The sequence below is a fragment of the Schistocerca serialis genome, chromosome 9, assembly GCF_023864345.2.
Source record: "Schistocerca serialis cubense isolate TAMUIC-IGC-003099 chromosome 9, iqSchSeri2.2, whole genome shotgun sequence".
Classification (NCBI taxonomy): Eukaryota; Metazoa; Arthropoda; class Insecta; order Orthoptera; family Acrididae; genus Schistocerca; species Schistocerca serialis.
Window position 1 is genome coordinate 107,833,087 of NC_064646.1, and position 20,827 is coordinate 107,853,913.

Below are 20,827 nucleotides of genomic sequence, written 5' to 3' on the forward strand. Positions count from 1 at the left end.
CACTTTACGTGCCACTGTCATTACCTCCCTTTTCTGTTCCACTCGCGTATGGTTCGTGGGAAGAACGACTGCCGGAAAGCCTCCGTGCGCGCTCGAATCTCTCTAATTTTACATTCGTCATCTCCTCGGGAGGTATAAGTAGGGGGAAGCAATATATTCGATACCTCATCCAGAAACGCACCCTCTTTCGGGACAGCAAGCTACACCGCGGTGCGGAGCGCCTCTCTAGCAGAGTCTGCCACTTGAGTTTGCTAAACATCTCCGTAACGCTATTGCGCTTACCAAATAACACTGTGACGAAACGCGCCGCTCTTCTTTGGATCTTCTTTATCTCCTCTGACAATCCGACCTGGTACGAATCCCACACTGAAGACCAATACTCCAGTATAGGCCGAACAAGTGTTTTGTAAGCCACCTCCTTTGTTGATGGACTACATTTTCTAAGGACTCTCCCAATGAATCTCAACCTGGCACCCGCCTTACCAACAATTAATTTTACATGATCATTCCACTTCAAATCGTTCCGTACGCATACTCCCAGATATTTTACAGAAGTAACTGCTACGAGTGTTTGTTCCGCTATCATAAAATCATACCATAAAGGATCCTTCTTTCTATGTATTCGAAATACATTACATTTGTCTACGGGTTAAGGGTCAGTTGTCACTCCGTGCTCCAAGTGTCTATCCGCTGCAGATCTTCCTGCATTTCGCTGCAATTTTCTAATGCTGCAACTTGTCTGTATACTACAGCATCATCCGCGAAAAGCCGCATGAAACTTCCGACACTATCTACTAGGTCATTTATATATATTGTGAAAACCAATGGTCCCATAACAGTCCCCTGTGGGTCGCCGGAGGTTACTTTAACGTCTGTAGATGTATCTCCATTGCGAACAACATGCTGTGCTCTGTTTGTTAAAAACTCTTCAATCCAGCCACACAACTGGTCTGATATTCCGTAGGCTCTTACTTTGTTTATCAGGCGACAGTGCGGAACTGTATCGAACGCCTTCCGGAAGTCAAGGAAAATGGTATCTACCTGTGAGCCTGTATCTTCATCGTAACTGTTCTCTTACACCGTATTAGATCTGTAATTTGTTGTGATTTCTGTTTTTCAATATCTTTCTCCACCTTCACGAAATCGTAAATGCCAGACATAAGACTCAAATCCACTACATGTCGACGGATTGCTGGCATTTCACCTTCTTCGCCAGGGTGTAGGTGAAAAGGCATGGGACAGGCACAAATAATAGGTATTGACTGAAATTAGTGGGTAATGCGAAGTAACACGACAAATTCGACCAGTCACCTACTTTAAGATAACTAGCCGGAAACATCAATGTGGTTAAACGGAAGCACGCTGTGGTGAAGAACTTGGCAGCATGCGGCACCAGTTCAGAAGGGTAGTGGATGCTTTGTTGGTGATTCCACTGCTTCAGCAGAGTTGGTGAAAATCTATATATACACACTAAACTGAGGTGCCCAAAGTCACAGGCTACCTCCTAATATCGTGTGGGACCTCCCTGTGCTCGGAGTAGAACAGTAGCTCGACGTGGCTTGGACTCAACATATCGTTGGAAGTCTCCCGCAGATAACACTGAGCCGTGGTATCTTTATAGCCGTCCATAATTACGAAAGTGTTGTCCGTGCTGGATTTTGTACACGAACTGAACTCTCGATTGTGTCCCCTAAATACTCGATGGGACTCCAGTTGGCTGATCAAGGTGGCCATATCGCACTCTCGAATTGTCCAGAATGTTCTTCAAGCCAATTGCGAACAGATATGACTCGGTGACATGGCGCCTTGTCATTCATAAACATCGTTATTTGGGAACACGAATTCCATTAATGGTTGGGAATGGTCTCCAGGTCAATGATCGGTTCAATTGGACCAGAGGACCCAGCACATTCCACGCAGGCACAGATCACACCATTATGGAGCAACTACTTGCTTTCACAATGCCTTGTTAACAACTTGGGTCCATGGCTTTGTGAGTTCTTGGCCACACTCGAATCATACCATCAGATCTTTCCAACTGAAATAGGGACTCATCTGACCAGGACACTTTTTCAGTCCTCTAGAGTCCAACTGATATGGTCACGAGACCAGGAGCTGGGCTGCAGGCGACGTCGTGCTGTTAGTAAAGGCAATCGCGTCGGTCGTCTGCTGGCATAGCCCATTAACGCCAAATTTCGCCGCACTGTCCTAACAGATACTTTCTTCGCACGTCCCAAGTTGAATTCTGTGGTTATTTCATGCAGTGTTACCTGTTTGATAGCACTGACGACTCTGCGCAACCGCCGCTTCTCTTGGTTGTTATGTGAAGGCCGACGGCCACTAAGTTGAAATTTCCTGGCAGATTAGAACTGTGTGCCGGACCGAGACTCGAACACGGGACATTTGCCTTTCTCGGGCAAGTGCTCTACCAACTGAGCTACCCAAGCACGACTCACGCCCCGTCCTCACAGCTTTACTTCTGCCGGTACCTCGTCTCCTACCTTCCAAACTTTACAGAAGCTCTACTGCGAACCATGCAGAACTAGCACTCCTGAAAGAATGGATATTGCGGGGACATGGCTTAGCCACAGCCTGGGGGATTTTTCTAGAATTCTAGAAAACCTTTTCAAATGAAACACATCAGTAAGAATGACAGCCCCGGCAATGCACTGACCTTTTACACTTTGTGTCGCGGTACTACCACCACTGTGTATGTGCATATCGCAATCCCCTGCTTCTGTCACCTCATTCTAGACCAACTGACGAAATACTGTCGCCAAAAACTGAGTCATTAGATCTGCCGGTAATCTACAAGGAGGGACTTAAAAGCAAAGCTTCCGAACGCTTCATCTTGTTATCAGTATCGGTTGAGGTATTAATTGTCATGCATATTACTGGGACGAATTACGTTCTTCGGTGACACAAGTTGCAAGTCTCTGCTGATAGGAGGACTCCGAATTGTAGGGCGTAAAACGACGGTTCGTAACGTACGAGCCGACACCAGTGGTTAACTATCAATCGATCATCCTCCATACGGTCCCGATCTGAACATGCCCTATTTTCATCTGCTTCCAAAACTTAAAGAAACCCCTTCGACGACTTCAATTTGAAAGTGACGAAGCGGTGGAAGCAGAGGTGAGGTCGGAGCTTCGCCAACACATTCAAACTGTGACAGCACAAAAAACTGCTCTCTCGTTGGGAGAAACGTGTAAGTCACCAGGGTGACTATGCTGAGAAAGAAGTATGGAGACATTAGTGATGAAGATGTAGATTGCTAATACAGTTTGTTTTATTTAATATGCCTTAATTGTTTTGACATAAAAAATTCGTAGGCGTTATAAGTTCCTACGATAATGATATCAGTCTTCGTTGCTGATTAACGACGGTCTACACACCACCTACCGAACTGCGAAGAACAACTTTACCGACTACTTGTAGAACGAAAGAGTCTAGTTAACCAAAAAATTTAAATGAGAGAGGCGACGTAAATAGGCAGATCAACAACAAATTGAGTCTCTCGTTCTTAATTTAGCGTCACCGGACGGGAATTGTTCCGCCGGAAGAGAACTGCTGGAATTGGTTGATGAGAGATCATCACACCAGATTCCACAGTATCCACAGTGTAAGACATCGCTGCTCAGAATCCTGACCAACCGTAAACTGATACGAATGCACCCAACACCGAATGAAACCAAATCCCTGGTGTTTTCTGCAGTCCTTTGCACGTTGCACACCTAAAGCGACCCACCAAAGATGGTTAAAGGCCGTTGCTACACCCACGTCAGCCACGTCTCTCTGAAATCGCACTCACTGAAAGGTGGGAGGAAATTACGGCTCTCTTCTCATCTGTTTCGAGTTCTGCTGGCGAAAGGAAAAGAGGCTAAAAGTGCAGCATCCTGTTTCCAAGCAATTACTCTTGGTTATAAATATGACACACACGTTATCCATGCACAAATGAATTTGAATAAGATCCACGGCCGCAATGATTAATAACGCCGAACTGACGTGCAAGTAAAAGTTTTACTTGTCCCAATATATTAAACAGCCCACTGTTGACATAACAGTATTTTACGCATTCAAACATGCACCGCTACACACACACACACACACACACACACAACACGTCGTTGTGGTTACTTTAGAGTGTCCAAAGATGGAAAATATATAGTGAGCCACCTGTGGTATCAGGTCTTTTGATTATTGTCGTGCGCTAGACTGCTGAAGGTAAACCATCAATGATCAGACTTACAAAGCTGGCTATGGATTATATGAACTAAAAGCGGTTAACAGGAAATCACGTAGATTAAAAGAAAGAAACACACTATTAATTTCTATTTTTCATAAGACACGCTAGTTACACTATTTTTCATGATGAATAAATCCTCTGTAATTGAATTTCATAAGCGCTTCATTAAGATAAAATCTGACACACGGAACGGGTTTCAGGATGTAAATCCCTGCTTCAAGCACTAAAAATCCGAGGAGAACTAAGAGCCATTCTTCATAAAGTTAATTAACATAAAAAGGCCCCATTAAAATGTGAACATCAGTTCAAACTTTGACTGCGTACGAGAAAGTCGTACCATACATGTAAGAAATCCAGGAAATTCATCAGGTATATTCGGGACCCTGTATCGAGATTATGTAGGTACGATATACGTTGTCTTCAACACTCTGCATCCACAGACTTCCATTCGTAATATTTTGCGTATTCTGTAGACAGACCGACAAGGACATTGTGACCACCAACCTACTATTGATATAAACCCGTCAAGGCGAGAGTAGCATCATCTGGCGAGGAATATCCGCTCCTCAGACACACGCATGGTGCATGCAGTATCAGTGAGATTGCTGTCCGGTGTAGAATGGGGAAAGCACGCGATCTGTCTGAGTTTGACCGAGACAGATAGTGATGGCCCAGAATCTTGGCACGAGAGTTTCTAAGAGTGCTGTGGGGACTGTCCAACTGTCTTCAACACTTGGTGAAACCAAGGCGAAATCACGTTCAGACGTCGTGGGTTGGGCGGCCATCGCTCATTACGGATGTTGGACGTCGTAGACTGGGTAGACTGATAAAAATGGTTTGAATGGCTCCGAGGACTATGGGACTTAACTTCTAAGATCATCAGTCCCCCAGAACTTGCAACTACTTACACCTAACTAACCTAAGGACATCACACATATCCATGCCCGAGGCAGAATTTGAACCTGCAACTGTAGCGGTCGCGCGGTACCAAACTGTAGCGCCTAGAACCGCTCGCCCACCTCCGCCGGCCGTAGACTGGTAAAACAGGACAGGCGGCGAACTTGGGAGAAACTACCACCACACTTTAATGCTGGGGTGAATACAAGTGTGTCTGAGCACACAGTGCGCCGACCATTCCCAACGATGGGCCTCCGCTACCAACACCCCACGCCTGTGCCACGGTCAACACCACGACATCGGCAATTACGACTGATATGGGCATGAGACCATCGGCGCTAGATGTTGGCCCAGTGACAGAGCGTTGAATGGTCTGATGAATCCCGATGCCGTCATCATCATGCCGATGGGGAGGGGAGGGCGAACGCCGTCTACCAGGGGAACAGCTCCTTGACACCTGTACTGCGTGTAGACAAGCTGGCGGCGGCTGCATTACGCTATGGGATACATTATCGTGGGCACACATCGGTCTTGTGGAACTCGTGCAAGGCACGATGACGGCCAATATCGTACACTGGTTGCAGACCACGTACATCCCTCCACGACGATCATGATTCCCGTCGGGAGTGTCATTCTTCAGCAAGATAATGCGCCATGTCACAAGGCCAGGAGTGTGATCGAGTGGTTCGAAAAACACAGTAGCGAATCCCAGTTGATGTGCTGCTGCCCCCCCCCCCTCCCCCCAAATCACCAGCTCTGAACGTGATCGAACACATCTGGAATGTGATTACACTTGGCGTCAGAGCTCATCACCCCCACCCCCTGAATTTACGGGGATTAGGTGACTTGTATGTGCGATTGTGGTGCCAAATCGCTCCTGCGATCTACTAAGGGCCTCATTGCTCCCAGGCCACGACGCATGGCGGCTGTTATCCGTGCCAAAGGTGGACGTATCGGTTATTAGGTAGGTGGTCGTAATGCTCTGGCTGGTCAGAGTATAATTGACGTATCTTCCAGCATTATGTTTCATATGTGGTGCTTTGGTTTGGCCCATTTCTTATTACGGTTTTAATAATTTTATATTTGGCACTATAATTTAATAATTCTATATCTTGACATTTTCGTTATAGTATTTTATTATTTTTATTTTCTCACAGTTGCATATACTTTTGATGTCTTGCTTTTGTTTGCTCTGTGCTAGGTCTGCCTTAGCTATTGTGATGCACAAGTAAGGTGGTATTAGCGCAATTAGTAGCGGGTGGCGTTTGGGAGGAAACGTGGGGATGCGGCCGTGTTGTCAGCAATCATTTCTTCGATGGTTCCTCCTGCCCTCGATATTAATTCCGGTCATTGTGCTTCTCACGGCAGTTTTTTGATTGGTCTTGCTGGACGTCCACGACATGTGGCGGGTTGGGCTCTTATATGGTAATTTACTTTTGAGGTTCACAAATTGGCATTTTGCCGCTTTTATGGTTTCATTTTAATTTCTTTAGCCGATGTCAGGTGTATAGTTCTTGGATTTGTTTCACAGGTTACGTTAAGATGTCAATGTGTGCTTGTTTGTTGTTCATTCATGTTTTTTCGGTTAGGCCCCATTCACCCGGTGCGATACTGGTTGACTCAGAGAACTCTTCCATGACTCACTCGCACGGGATCTCGCACGCTGCTTGATCAATTTGCAGAATTTTTACGTGACTGGTACGATTTTCTCGTACGCAGTCAAGGTATGACGTGATGTTTACATTTGTATGGACCTTTAAAAAAATGGTTCAAATGGCTCTGAGCACTATGGGACTTAACTTCTGAGGTCATCAGTCCCCTAGAAGTTAGAACTACTAAAATCTAACTAACCTAAGGACATCACACACATCCATGCCCGAGACAGGATTCGCACCTGCGACCGTAGCGGTCGTGCGGTTTCAGACTGTAGCGCCTAGAACCGCTCGGCCACTCCGGCCGGCGGACCTTTTTAATGTTTATTAATTTTATGAAGAATCCCTCTTAGTTTTGCTTTTTTTTCTTGTACCGTCTGAAAATGGGATTTACATCCTCAAACCTTGATCGTATGTACGGTTTCGTCCAAATAAAGGATTTGTCAAGTACAACTGGAGCTTATTTATTCACAGTTAATAAAATGTTCGGGGCTATTACGCTGTGGTCGAATGAATTTCACTTTAAAACCCGACGTTTCGTTCCCCATCTGCGAAGGACATTTTTAAGGGGGATCGTATCTTCGTTGAATATCCGGTTCACATCCTGGCTAGTTAATGACTATAGTAAAACTCCGCTTCCGCGAGCTTCCACGAAGTGGCGTGACGTCACATGTTTTGAATTCGCGAGCACTATTGGCCGTTGTCGACTGCCGTCGTCCGCTGTTTCTATCATCCAATCACATCTTCTTCAGCACCAGAGTCGAGATGTCATTCAATTTCACGCCCTCCTCCTTCCTACTGAAATTCCTGGGGTGTTTCACAATCTCCATGTCGTCTCTGTATAGCCTTTCGTGGCATTCGTTTGTGGCTGCCAGTACTTGAGTCATATCAAAATGAATGTAGTGGCCTCCTGGCTGTAAAGAATTTTCCACAACAGCTGATCTGTCAATCTCCCCTCTTCTGCAATTGTCATTGTGCTCTTCGACTCGTTTTTTGAACGTTCTTTTTGTTGTACCTACGTACACCTCCCCACAACTACACGGAATCCTATAAATTCTAGCTTTTTCCAGCGGTTGGCAAACCTCCTTGGGCTATTTTAGGTGATCTTGTATCGTCAGTGAAGCTGTGTAGCTTACCGTGAGGTACTTATTCAACATGAAAAATTTTATCAGGTGTTGTGGCAGTATCACATAGAATAAGTTATACATTTACCTAGAATATCTCAGAATACTGTATATTGACCTGAGTGGAAGATAAACTGTACGTTAATTATTCTGTGCGCGTCTTAAAGCGGTGTTGTGACACGTTACAAGTTTCTTCAGCCAGCTGAGTGAGATGACGTACCATCGAAAAAACGGTAGTTCTGCCCTCATGCTCCCGGCCCGCAGGTAAACTCCATCGTTCACTTCCCTGAGAGGTTCATCATTAACGACATAAATTCGTTTCACTATGTATCCTCACCATCTGGCATCTTGATGCGTTGCATGCAGGCCTGTGATTTCAGTGAGTTAGCTGGTGAACGATACGATCATCAGATCAGCAACTGGCGTCAGCAGAGTGTTCGTACGAGTTCCCTCACTTCTTGCGTAAGTGACCCCTTTGAACTGTTGAGACTGCATCCTCAGCATCTTCTACGATGCAGAGCTCGTCACTTTTAATACCACTGGTTTGAATTTATTCCGCGAATTGTGTGGTCTTTTAGTTCCGACTTTCACCGAGTTTATTTATGATTTTCTCCTCATCCACAATTCATCTCCTTTTGCTGAAGTGCGAAATAAATTACTCGAGATAGTTCATTTAGTGCGGCTCGTATAAAATTATACTACTGTGCTACAATGTTGTGGCCCACAGACCTTTGTATCACAATGGCAGTAATCGTAACTAAATTGAATATATTAATTTTGCATACATAAATTCAACTGTTTAAATATATTTAAATTTTATTATTAATTTTTTCACAATACGAGGAATAATGAAGATGAAAAGAAGATTGGTATGTGCTACAAATGAACCTGTGTCCACCAGGTACCAGTCTATGCTTTTTTTTTCTTTTTTTGCGTGTCATTCCTGCGCAGGGGTCACGCTGATCTTTTCTGTGGCGTTCCAATTTTAGTAGATATGCTGGCAAAGCAAGTACACAAAGTTCATTTTACTTGAATTGCTTTCAACTACTCGCCCACGGCGGAGTCCTGACAATAGCGCTCTAAAAATCCCTCATAGTCTGCACTTGCACCACACAGTTTCAAAGAAAAATACCGACCTTTCGAAGTCCTATATCTGTGGCAAGTGATTGACATCAGATTAAACATTTGTTCAGAACATGGTCTGCCCTTCCTAAAACCACACTGATATTCACTTACATTACTCTCCAGAGTTGTTCTTCTCTGTATAGTACAATTTTGAAAAAATACGCTGTGTACAACAACTTCTAGTTTATTGCCTTTCTTATGTAGTCGATGCACCGAGGCCACCTTCCACTCTCCTGGAAGTTTATCTGTTTCCCATGTTTTATCAGTGATTAATTTCACCTTTTTTTTAGTTTTCTTATTTTTGGTAGAGACCCCTTCAAAATTTCTGCTGTGAGAGAGTCTTCTCCACTAACTTTATAAGGTCTTAAACACTTCTTCAATTTCTTTGAAACTTGGTGATAAATCTTCTTCTAGAACTTCGTAAGTCTTTCAGTATTTCATCTTCTGGGTTCTTTCTGGACAATTAAGGAACTGATCAAAATAATTTTGGAAGAATTTAGAAATTTTCAATGTTAAGTCAGCTAAATTTGTGAGCCTCATCCCACACGCCTCTGTTGTTAGATTTACATTTGAAGTACATCCACATAACTTTCAATAAAATTCTCCTGGGCTGTCGACCGCATTGTCAATACATTAAATTGACCGACGTTTCGGCCACTATTGCAAGAGGCCTTCCTCAGGGCTTTCTTCTGAGCTGAGGCTTCAGCACAAAGCCCTAAGGAAGGCCACTTGCAATAGCGGCCGACACGTCGGACAGTTTTATATACTGACAATGCGGTCAAAAGCCCAGAAGGACTTTTCTAGCCGGCCACGGTGGTCTAGCGGTTCTAGGCGCTCAGTCCGGAACCGCGCGACTGCTACGGTCGCGGGTTCGAATGCTGCCTCGGGCATGGATGTGTGTGATGTCCTTAGGTTAGTTAGGTTTAAGTAGTTCTAAGTTCTAGGGGACTGATGACCATAGATGTTAAGTCCCATAGTGCTCAGAGCCATTTGAACCATTTTTTAATTTTCTAACGTCACAACGACTGCGGATACGTCCGCTTACATCTACATAAGCCATTAAATCTAACTTTCTCCTCTAAAGGTCTACTGGAAAAGGGCTTTTTGAGCATATGATCTACAGATCAGCTACACACTTCCATACTGAATTTCATCGTATATTCTCTTTTTTACCACCGTTTAACCTATGGCCTTTCGACTTACATGGGTAGGAATCGTAACGAAATCTAATGTATTACTTTAACGCCTACAGACTGTAATCTGATTTTCAAATTTTATAACTAATAGTTAAACATTATAAAATGAAAAGAAAATGTAAGTTTGTAGCGGGAATCGAAACGAGTATGCAAGTTATCAGTCTGTGCTTTACACCACTGACTCATAGTGCTGTCACGATAATGGTTCGTTGTACTCTTCACTTGCATAGTACACTACACACAGTTTCAAAGAAATATATTGACCAGGTGCTGTGAGCGACATAGCACTTCAAGTAACAGAGGGGACTACGTCTGAACAGAGCACGCGCAGCACAAGACAGACCGCTGCGTCGCTTCTCTTCGTTGGTGGTAGCACGGTTGATTAACATCTCGGCACTGGACAATGACTTGTATGTATCATGCACATAGTGCTACATAACATGTATTCATTCGTTTTATTTGCACACCAACACACATTCGAAGAGAAACGTCGTCATTTTAGTGCAATTTCAGGCTCTCATTCGAAAAGAAATGACACTGTTTTAGTGCGATTTCTGGCTGACATTCAAAGCAAAATGACGCAATTTTAGTGGAATATTTACAGAGTGCTGTAGCACTTTAGCACATGACAACTGATTGGCACTGACTGATGCGCTAAAACGTTATGATTATTTAGTTAACGGTGTGTTGGTCCGCCTTTGGAAAGTAATAGAGCAATGATTATTCTGGCATGAATTCTACAAGTCCTTGATAGGTCTCCGGTGGTATGTGGTCCCGGATGTTCAAATGGTTGAAATGGCTCTGAGCACTATGCGATTTAACTTCTGAGGTCATCAGTCGCCTAGAACTTAGAACTAATTAAACCTAACTAACCTAAGGACATCACAAACATCCGTGCCCGAGGCAGGATTCGAACCTGCGGCCGTAACGGTCGCGCGGTTCCAGACTGTAGCGCCCAGAATCGCACGGCCACTTCGACCGGCGTCCCAGATGTCTACGCACAGGTAACGCAGTCCCCGTAAATTAGGGGCTCTTGGAATTTTGGTGAACAGCTCGCACCTGTTAGTGTTCCAGATGTGACGAGGTTAAGATCAACGAATTTGGTGGCCAAAACAGTGGATTGACTATCAGGCTCCTCAAACCGCTGCAGCGTGTTTCCCTCACTGTGACACAGACGTTACGCTGTTTGATAATACCAGTACAGCCAGGCAAGTCATCAAGCACGAGGTCATGTATGTCACCTGCTATAATGTTATTGCAGCCCGCAGCTGTCATGTTGCATTCGATTGTCACCACAGGTCCTATGGAAGTCCCAAGTGAAATGCTCACCAAACGATAATATCGATCACACTAACTGATATCCGTGGCATGGCCCATGGTTAGAGCAGCTGTTCATTTGGATGTCAGTATATCTGGGCTCAGTCATAGACCTGGTGTAAAAAGAAATGTGATTCATTTGACGACTCAACAAGTTTCCATTTCCGAGTTAACGAGCATTTCGCTCTCATTTAAGTATATGGCCGAAAGAGTCAGCCCTCAGGAATTGTGAAACGACCCCTGTCGTCCAGGACCGGAAGCAACAAAGGGCGCAGATTCACGACAAGATGGGGAAACTCACAGGCGTCTATTGTCTATTGAGGCCTAAGCGCTGTAGTGTGCGAGTGAGACAGACGAGAACCTACGTCATAGGGAAAGCCAGTAGAAGGCTTTTGTGGCCAACGATGCGTAGCAGTGTTAAATGTGGCGGACCTAAGATCGGCTATTTACGAAAATTATTTAATTCTGTAATAGTGCAGGGAAACAAGCCACAGTTATTTTAATCTACCATCCTTCATAAATTTTCATGATGATCCCAATAAAACTTGAATATTGTTCATATCTATAGTAGTTTAAGATTTACTGTTAAAGTGAAATTAACAAGTTTTGTAACAAAGACCTGAATGCTAAAATCTGAATATGGAAGAACATCATTAAAATGACACATGTTGTAAATATCAACTCTGTAACTTTATTTGGTTAAAAGATACAGTAAATTTAAGTTATCAGTATTTTCAGTTTGAACGATGACAGCATGACACCTTACAGAATCATTAGGTAATAGAATATTTGTTGTAAACTTTAGTGCATAATAGTTACTTCGGTTTTTTTTATTCATCAGAAAGCACATTGGTGCAAGGCTACTGGCCGTGACATTGAAAGGTAAGAAGGAAATTGTATTCGTTTTATACAAAAGAATTCAACATTTATTATGTAATGGATATTATTGTTATTTTATTTAGAACGCGAAAGTCGTCATGCATTGATTATGTAAATATATAAAAATGTTAAATAATGTATAATAAGCTGTAGCCAATCAGATGGACGGCTTCAAGGAAGGGAACTGCACTAGTCAGTTGAGCGAAGATGTTCGGCGCGCGGGAAAACTTGGCCGGGGACGGGCAGAGAGAGAGAGAGAGTGGTGGTGCGGACACGAAAGCGGACAGTTCGGCTGGAAGCACCAAAGGGTAGTTCGGACTGAGACCGAAAGCGGACAGTCGGTCTTTAGGCAGCTAGGAAATGAAAAGACTTTGAAAATTTCGTGTTGTGTGGTATAGAGGGACTTAGTCTTTGAGTGGTGAGCAGCCGCGCGCTTGGTATAAACTCTTAACTTTTCGCATAGTTAATGAGGTGGAGTATCGAACTTGTATTTCGCGATGAGATTGTGAATGATTGAACTGTGTCAAATGGATATGCGTTCGAGTGTAAAACTAACTCTAAATACGACCACTTTCACTATTAGTTTCCTTTCTGAATAAACATTATACTAACCAAATCGCAGTTGTGTGGCCTACATCGTTTATGGGTCGTTAATTTAGTTCCCGATATTATTGTTACTGGTATTATATGTTACATTAACTTTGTATTTCCCAAACTTGCCATCAGCCAGACAATTTAACCAAAGGGTCACAAGTGTCTAATTTACGGCGTGTAGTGCGACACGTGTGGTTCAACCCCAAGACAAAGTTTGACCCAAGACATTTCCACTAAGGGGAACGCATGTGAGCCCGAACGTCTTTGGGATGTTAGCCCGCACATTCATTCGCGGTCCAAGCAGGATAACCACAGCCCATTGTAATCGTAATCGACGATGTGCACCGTCGAGTCAAATCCGGCCACGTGTCGAAAGCCTGCATAGCCACCATTTGCAGTGCAGACTGCTGAGGGACGACGTGCGGGAAACAAGTTACTGAGAATCCGGAAGGAACTGACGTCGGTGTGAAGCCATGCCGACTGCAGTGTTGTGGTCAGCTGCGCCAGGTTTCTCGTTTGGGGATACACGGAGCGAAGACAGCAATTGCGGTGATCCCACAAATTCTCAATTGGGTCTAAACTGCGGGAGTCTGGTGGCCAGAGGAGTATGGCAAACACATCTGAGTCTTTTCGAAACACGCACGTGCACTGTGATCTGTGTGACACATTTTGTTGTCCTGCTAGTAGATCCCATCGTGAAGAGGAAAATTAAACAGAAGTGGCGGACATGGCCCTCTGGGATAGATGCAACTTGTGTTGGTCGAGTATGCCTCGCAAGGCGACGACATCACGTGGGGAATGCCACGAAATGATTCCCCAAACCTTAAGGCTCCCTCCTCCGTCCTGAACCGTTCCTACGATTGTGGCAGGGTATTTGCTTTGAGACATTTCACACGCTATACGTAAACGACCATCTGTGTGTTAGAGCATAAATGTGATTGATCTGAATAGGCCACCTGTCGCCACTCAGTGGACGGGCAGTTGCGCCACTGGTGTGCAGATTCCAGTCTTGGTAGCCAATGAACTGCAGTCTGCAGGCGCCTGTTGTGGAGGTCCATTCGCAGCAGTGTTCGCTGAACGGTCGTTGAGGGGACGCTGTTGGTAGTCCCTTGGTTCACCTGGGGGCCAGTTGCTCAACAGCTGCGCTTCTGTTCGCCTGTAGACATTTTCACAGCCGTTATTCACCCGTGTCGTCCATTGGCCAGTGGCCTCGGTGCTGGTTTTTGACAGCGTTACTTTGCAATGCACGGTATACTGTATCCAGGGCGGCACGCGAACTGTTTATAAACTTGGTCATTTCGAATATCCTTCCACCCTAGGTTTGAAAGCCAATGAGCGGACAAATCTTCGACATTCACGTTCTGGGACGAGTCGTAGACGTTCTGGACCGTGTCGCCCACTCGTGGTGTCGCTGTCCTTGAATCGGTTCCCACAGGAGTTCACGACACGAGCACGCGAACAGTATGTGTAAATGCCTTTCCATTTCATTATAAATAGCTTCCCTGAGCTGTTTTAACTCTATAACCAAACGTTCAAGAAGCAACATTATGTAATATTCCATGACACCCATGAATGTACCATGTTAAACGTCCTAGTAAATCTGGGTGCACAGACAAAATAAAATACTAATGTCCAGCATACAAAAGTCGCTTTCCTTTCAAACTACTGCAGTTTGTAGACAAGGTGATTCAGCTGCCCCTACCAATGTCGTTTTCTGCAACCTGCAATGTTATACCTGGCATTCAAAAACCACAAGTGAGATTTTCATATTCTCTTGTCCGCTATGAGCAAACTATTACTCCTGCAGCAAACTTAACAGGACTTTTTATGTAAGAAAATTAATTTATCTACATTTTGTACTGGAATACGTTTTCGCTGCAGACGGTAGTTTTCGAGTTATTCAAGATAAACCCACAAAAGTGACCTTCAAACTCACCTCCAGTCCTTCAGTCGTCCCTCATTAGCCTTCATTTCTAGTACGTTGTTCATTGCACTCCCCCCTATCACTGCACAAAAATTTCTGACTACACAAACAATTCCCAATATTGGACCTTTTTTGGCCTCTATTGACTGAAGTATTGCACCACCAGCATAGTCGGCTATTTTGTTAACATTTAATCGTGCCCGTCAGAGTAATGAAAGAAAAACGATTCTTTATAAACGTTACGCTAAAATTAATTACGTTGGCAATTCGATACAAACGTAACTCTTGTAAGCACCGTAGCTTCGTAACCTGATGACCTGACGAATACAACGATGTAATTGCTTATTTTATGCACTTAAAATTCACCAAATTGTGTGGCAAAATTTATACAAACGTCACTTATAGAATTTGTAATAAGTGGTCGACTAAGCAGGAGCTGTAAGAGGGCCAGTGAATGGATACGAAAAATGGTCGAATGTGGCAAATAATTGGGGCAGTCGTAAATTATTGTGCAGTGGTAGGAGGGAGTGCCATGAACAGCGTACTAGAAATCCTGACCGGTAGCGGCCGAGTGTAGGAGTAGAGGTACGTTTGAAGTTCACTTTTGTACGTTTTTCTTGGATAACTCGAACACTACAGCCTCTAGCGAAAATGTATCCCGCTACAAAATGCAGCTATATTAATTTTCCTACTAAAAACGTGTTTTTCATTCTTGTTGTGGGGTGAATAGTTTGCACGTACGCTAGCGAGAAAATAAGTACATCAGGTCTGTGGTGTTTGAAGGCCAATTGTAACATTGCGGTTTGCATATAACCACATCGGTAGGGGCAGATGAATCACCCCGTACAGCTGCTGCCAAAATGAGCACCACAAGGAACTTGTTATTAAAAAGCTGCTCCATGGACAGGCGACCAACGATATATTTTAAAAGGGTAGGGGGGGGGGGGGGTTATTATGGATACCTCTCTGAAATCAGACCTAATAGAACATAACCACCCATGCAGCAGCTAACCCCAACCATTCTCATTAACTGGTGGGCGCTTGTATCTGTAGGCAACCTCATATGAGGTTGACTGAAGTGATGAATGAAAATTTGTACCACGGCCGAGATTCGAACCCGGGTTTCCTGCATAGTATACATATGTGCTAACCACTATGCACCATAGAACAGTGAGTTTGCACAACTGCAAAGACTACCCCAGCATGCCTTCCTCTTCAGTCCTAATCCCCATTCATGTCCCAACCCACCTGGTATTTCCCCTAACTTGAACAGCATTTCAGAAGCTCTGCAACTGTATTGGAATAACATCTGAGCTTCGAACGAAATGGTGGATCCAGCCGTAAACATAGGCATAGTTCCTTTAATTAAATTAAACTACGTGGGCTATTCGGAAAGTAGAGTCCAATAGGTCGCAAGATGGAAAGTACAGTGAACATATGATGAAGCATAGTAATAAATGCTTGGCAGTGTCTTTAGTATGCCTGTTGATCGCGACACGTCACTCTTTTCACTTCCGAGCACGCAGACAGCACGTAAAGATGCCTAGCTTCCGCCAAGTGTTGATGCCCACTGTGAGGTTTCTCCAGATTTCATGCAACCGCACATAACCCACCTGTTATGCGTTTCCTTCTTCACGATAATTCTTAGCCGCACACTGAAGTGTCTATGAGGATGCCTCTGCAGCGTTTTCGATGGGTAGTGTTTGATCACCTACAATACAAATCGAACTTGGCTCCCTTTTTTGTTTATCTCTGCTCACATCAACCGCCGGCCTGCGGGTGGAATTAGCCGAGCGGTCTAAGGCGCTGCAGTGATGGACTGTGTCGCTGGTCCCGGCGGAGGTTCTAGCCCTCCCTCGGGCATGGGTGTTTGTGTTTGTCCTTAGGAGAATTTAGGTTAAGTAGAGTGTAAGCATAGTGACTGATGACCTTTGCAGTTAAGTCCCATAAGATTTCACACACACACAACCGCCGGCTACGAAAACAACATTTTGGCATAAACAACGAACTGCAGATCAACGTGAAGAAGTGGCAGAAAACACAGGCGACTGCCTTCTATGATGATGGTATTGGAAAGATGATACAACTCTACTACGAATGCCTAATTCGGAGTGGCCATTATGTAGAGAAGTACCTGGAAGGTGAAGCAAACTATGGCAAATGAAACATTCTTCATTTTTCACTGTCGTTCCATTTCGCTACCGATCGGATCTTTCTCGAATAGCCCTCGTATAAGGTTCCAGAGATCTTTTCATGTCTCAAACATCTATGATACATGTAGACTGAAGCGACGAACGAAAATTTACGCCAGGGCCGGGATTTTAGAATGGCACTCCAGCTGGCTCAGCACAACTGCATTGACGCCCCTAGCCAAAGCCTTCTAGATACGAGGCCTACGCACAGCGGCCATATTGGCCCATGACGTCACAAACTGTTGGCCGCCTTATCTGTAGTCGGCAGTCCTGTTGGCGTGTATGTTGTGTTGAAAGTGTGTGCCACGTGAAAGTGATATACATTTCGTAAAGTATTCACCTACAGTTCTTCGAAGTATGGGATACAAGTGTTGCGTTCCCTTTTGCTAGGGAAATTATAAATCACAAAAAGGCATGAAAGTGCACATGTTTCGATTTCCCAAATGTATGAAGTTGAGAAATCGCTGGATTGCAGCTATTCCCATATAGGAATTTGTGTCTACGCATCATTCAGGGGTAAGTAAACGACAAAAAATTTATAGCGTGTTATTTGTTTCTATTGCAATATATTTGCTAATTGTTTTAAAAGCAGTTATGTATCATGTACCAGTATCATTTTTTTCTTTATTCTGGACCATTGCTGCGAGGTTAATACGAAGCAACTACAGTCACACAGAATAGTTATATTAATTAGTGTGACTCGAAAATGTTTAGTATTCCTTATCATTCCTACCAGATTATTGAGTTTCCAATACTTTTATTTGGAAGAGCTGCAGAATGATTTTGTACAGTTTTACATACACAGCTATTCGGAAATAATTTAATTTCAATTTGAGTGAACTGCCTTAGAAAATTGCTTTAATGAATTCAGTGTTAGACAGATTAAGCAGTATAGAAAGCAGAATTTCGATGTAAGTGCATTGTGATTAAGTTAATAACCTATAAATTGTGACACGAATTTCAGTCAAGGATATACGAGAAACAATCTTTTCATGTCTAACGTTCTAAAGTTCTGGAGGAACAGGGAAATAAAATAATTTTTCGGGTTTTCTGATTCATTAAACATTACGACCGGAGGTGTTCCATTTCGTCGAATGATTTGAGTTTCGTGTGAGGTCAGCAAATTTTGAAGTGGAGAGGAAAATTTACGAAAATAACCAGGAAAACTAATTATTAAATTCTGTAGGAGCTCCAGCTGCCTTATTTAAAACCGAAAGTGAATGCTTGTTATTGCATATTGCCGATTTTTTACTGCAAGAAACATAGCTCCTGAGGTAAATGACAGAAATTAAAATTACAGTTTGTATTCGAGTCTAGAAACGCATATTTAAGGCAAATCGTCAAAATAATTTTACTTCTTGAAATATCATAGTGCTGTTTTGTTCAGTTACTTTACGCATTGATATAAATTTCCATACTTTCATTACAAGGCCATGTAGAAGAGGAAAACACGAGAATGCCCATGCGGTCTCAGCTCTGAAACTTGTTAAGTTCGTATAGCAGCAGAGTGCTTAAAAGGAGCATTCCGATACAGACCCGGCCATCAGTATGTGACGTCACAAGTGTGCGCGCAGGCTTGTAGTCTAGGTGGTGTTGCCCTAACACGCCTCCCACGTGAGTCAAAATTCCAATTGACTGTGCCAGGACGGCGTAGTGGTTAGCGCATCATCGTAGTGTGCAGGAGACCCTGGTTCAAATGCCAGCCTTGGTACAAATTTTCAGTCATCACTTCATTTTGCACATATATGCATCAGAGATGTCCAAGACTTGAAAAGGTCTCTGGAACCATATAGTTTCATTTGATTAAATTACCTTTACGTAATCGAACAACAGAGTGCAAGTAGTTAGTGTGTCTCTGGAAGGATTCAGCTTCAGAATTTGCGTCGAGCTGAGATGAGCTGAGCAAGTTCTGGGCAAACGGCGGACGCCCCGCCCCGCTGTGTTAAACCGGGTGGATTATCCCCATGGTAGCCAACACACGCACACGCACCCACACCGTGCCAACACTGCGGCCCGGACGCCACCCACCATGATTTATGCTGCAGAGTGGAGTTTGCAGGAGGAAGTGGTGGGGATGAAGCTCCACTTAACAGGCTCTGCGACAGCAAACCCCACCCTCCACTGACGCCACCTCCACCACCGTCACCACCCACCAGCAACCACAAGATAGCGGCGACCGTACAAAATGTTAAACAGGCGACACACAGCACGTCATTCACCAATCATGTGGCTGTCTCTCGCGCTGTTTCAGAGTTACTTGCATTCTGAAAATCAGTTTGAATTCGTGAAAGATAGTGGAATGAGAGAAGCAATAATTAGCTCGAGAATGCAGTGTGAGTAATGATAAGAATTAATAAATGACCGTGTGCGGGCTATATTGATTTATAAAAAGCTGTCACAATTGCAAATTGGTTTAAAATGCCGGAAAGTTTAATGTTCATTGTGCTAGATCACCGAGACAGCAGAATCATGGAGCTGTTTTGCGGGAATTAGCAGTTGTCAAAATAAAAGAGAATCACGTAAAATCTCACAAATAACGATGTTCGACAGGGAGTCAGCTTTTCTCCACTGCTCTTCAAGATACACGCTGAGGGTGCGATGAACGAATTTAAGAACACATGTGTTGAATGAATAACTATAGGAGAACTCGGGGCAGAACGGGACACCTCATGTATAACAGTTTTTTTTAAAAATAAAGGAGTGCAAGAAAACGCTTCTTAGGGGTATACAGTACCCTAATAGTGCAACCTAAAGTACATTACTTGAGAGGCACTTAAAACTGTACGCTATGCATAGTTTTTTTCGCAGAAAGTCTTGCATAACTCCCTTATTGCCCCACCATGGGGCAGAGTGTATTAAGGCATTATCTACTGAAATTACTGCATAAACTTTGAAATTATTACGAATATCATCTTAAAAAAGGCATAAAGTTGTTTAATGAACAATTCAGACAAAGGAATATGGAATCTTCAAAAAAATCGCTAACATTAAGAGAATATTTTAATGTCATTGTGGAAAATGTTCAAGTACTTTTAATGCCTATTACCAAGATACTGTTGCTGTTACTCTGTTGACTCCCATCAGTCATACACCTGACGTATTTTTCGCCTCTTTTGTTCTGCAGTGAACGCGTTTTTAAATTTCCCATCTGATTTTTCAACTCTATAGGTGGGATTACCCTTAGCTTTACGAACTTATCTTTCCAACGTTGATTGCGTACGTCAAACTTCTTAGAACTTTAGAAGTTTTCAACACTCCTACTTCAGAAGATAAAACAGCTGAAACATTCTGTTCCAGTGATTTAGTATCCAACTGCTATAAATCAGTGTTTCTCAAGTAAGTTCACAACATCTGGAAAAGAAAGGGGAGGAAAGAACAGAAATATATAGTTTGAGGGGAGGACGGGACATTGTCCCATTCTGCTTCATTCCGTTCCGCCCCGAGAGCACGTTCCCGAAAATACCTTTTATGGAGCAATATAACATATTATGTAGCTAACGAGCAGCTAATGACTTGAATTTTAAGAATACATGTCATTCAAGGGCGCACAATTAAGAATTAACGGATCATCTCATATCTAAGTTCACCATAAGGTATAACACAACTGAAAACATGAAGGACAACTGTTCACTTACATGTCGCATTCCAAAGCGAGTCTAAATGGCTGTCGCACCTTCCCTT

General features: G+C 43.6%; 1 protein-coding gene and 1 non-coding gene across 2 annotated transcripts in view; both read right to left on the minus strand.

Annotated features, from left to right (window-relative positions):
* The window catches only part of LOC126419403 (protein sidekick-2-like), a 942,205-nt gene that overhangs the window by 91,453 nt on the left and 829,925 nt on the right, over positions 1–20,827 (minus strand). The gene's annotated exons all lie outside the window — the stretch shown is intronic.
* LOC126420179 (U6 spliceosomal RNA) lies at positions 8,825–8,928 on the minus strand. Its single transcript, XR_007576041.1, has one exon. It is a non-coding gene; the product is annotated as a U6 spliceosomal RNA (small nuclear RNA).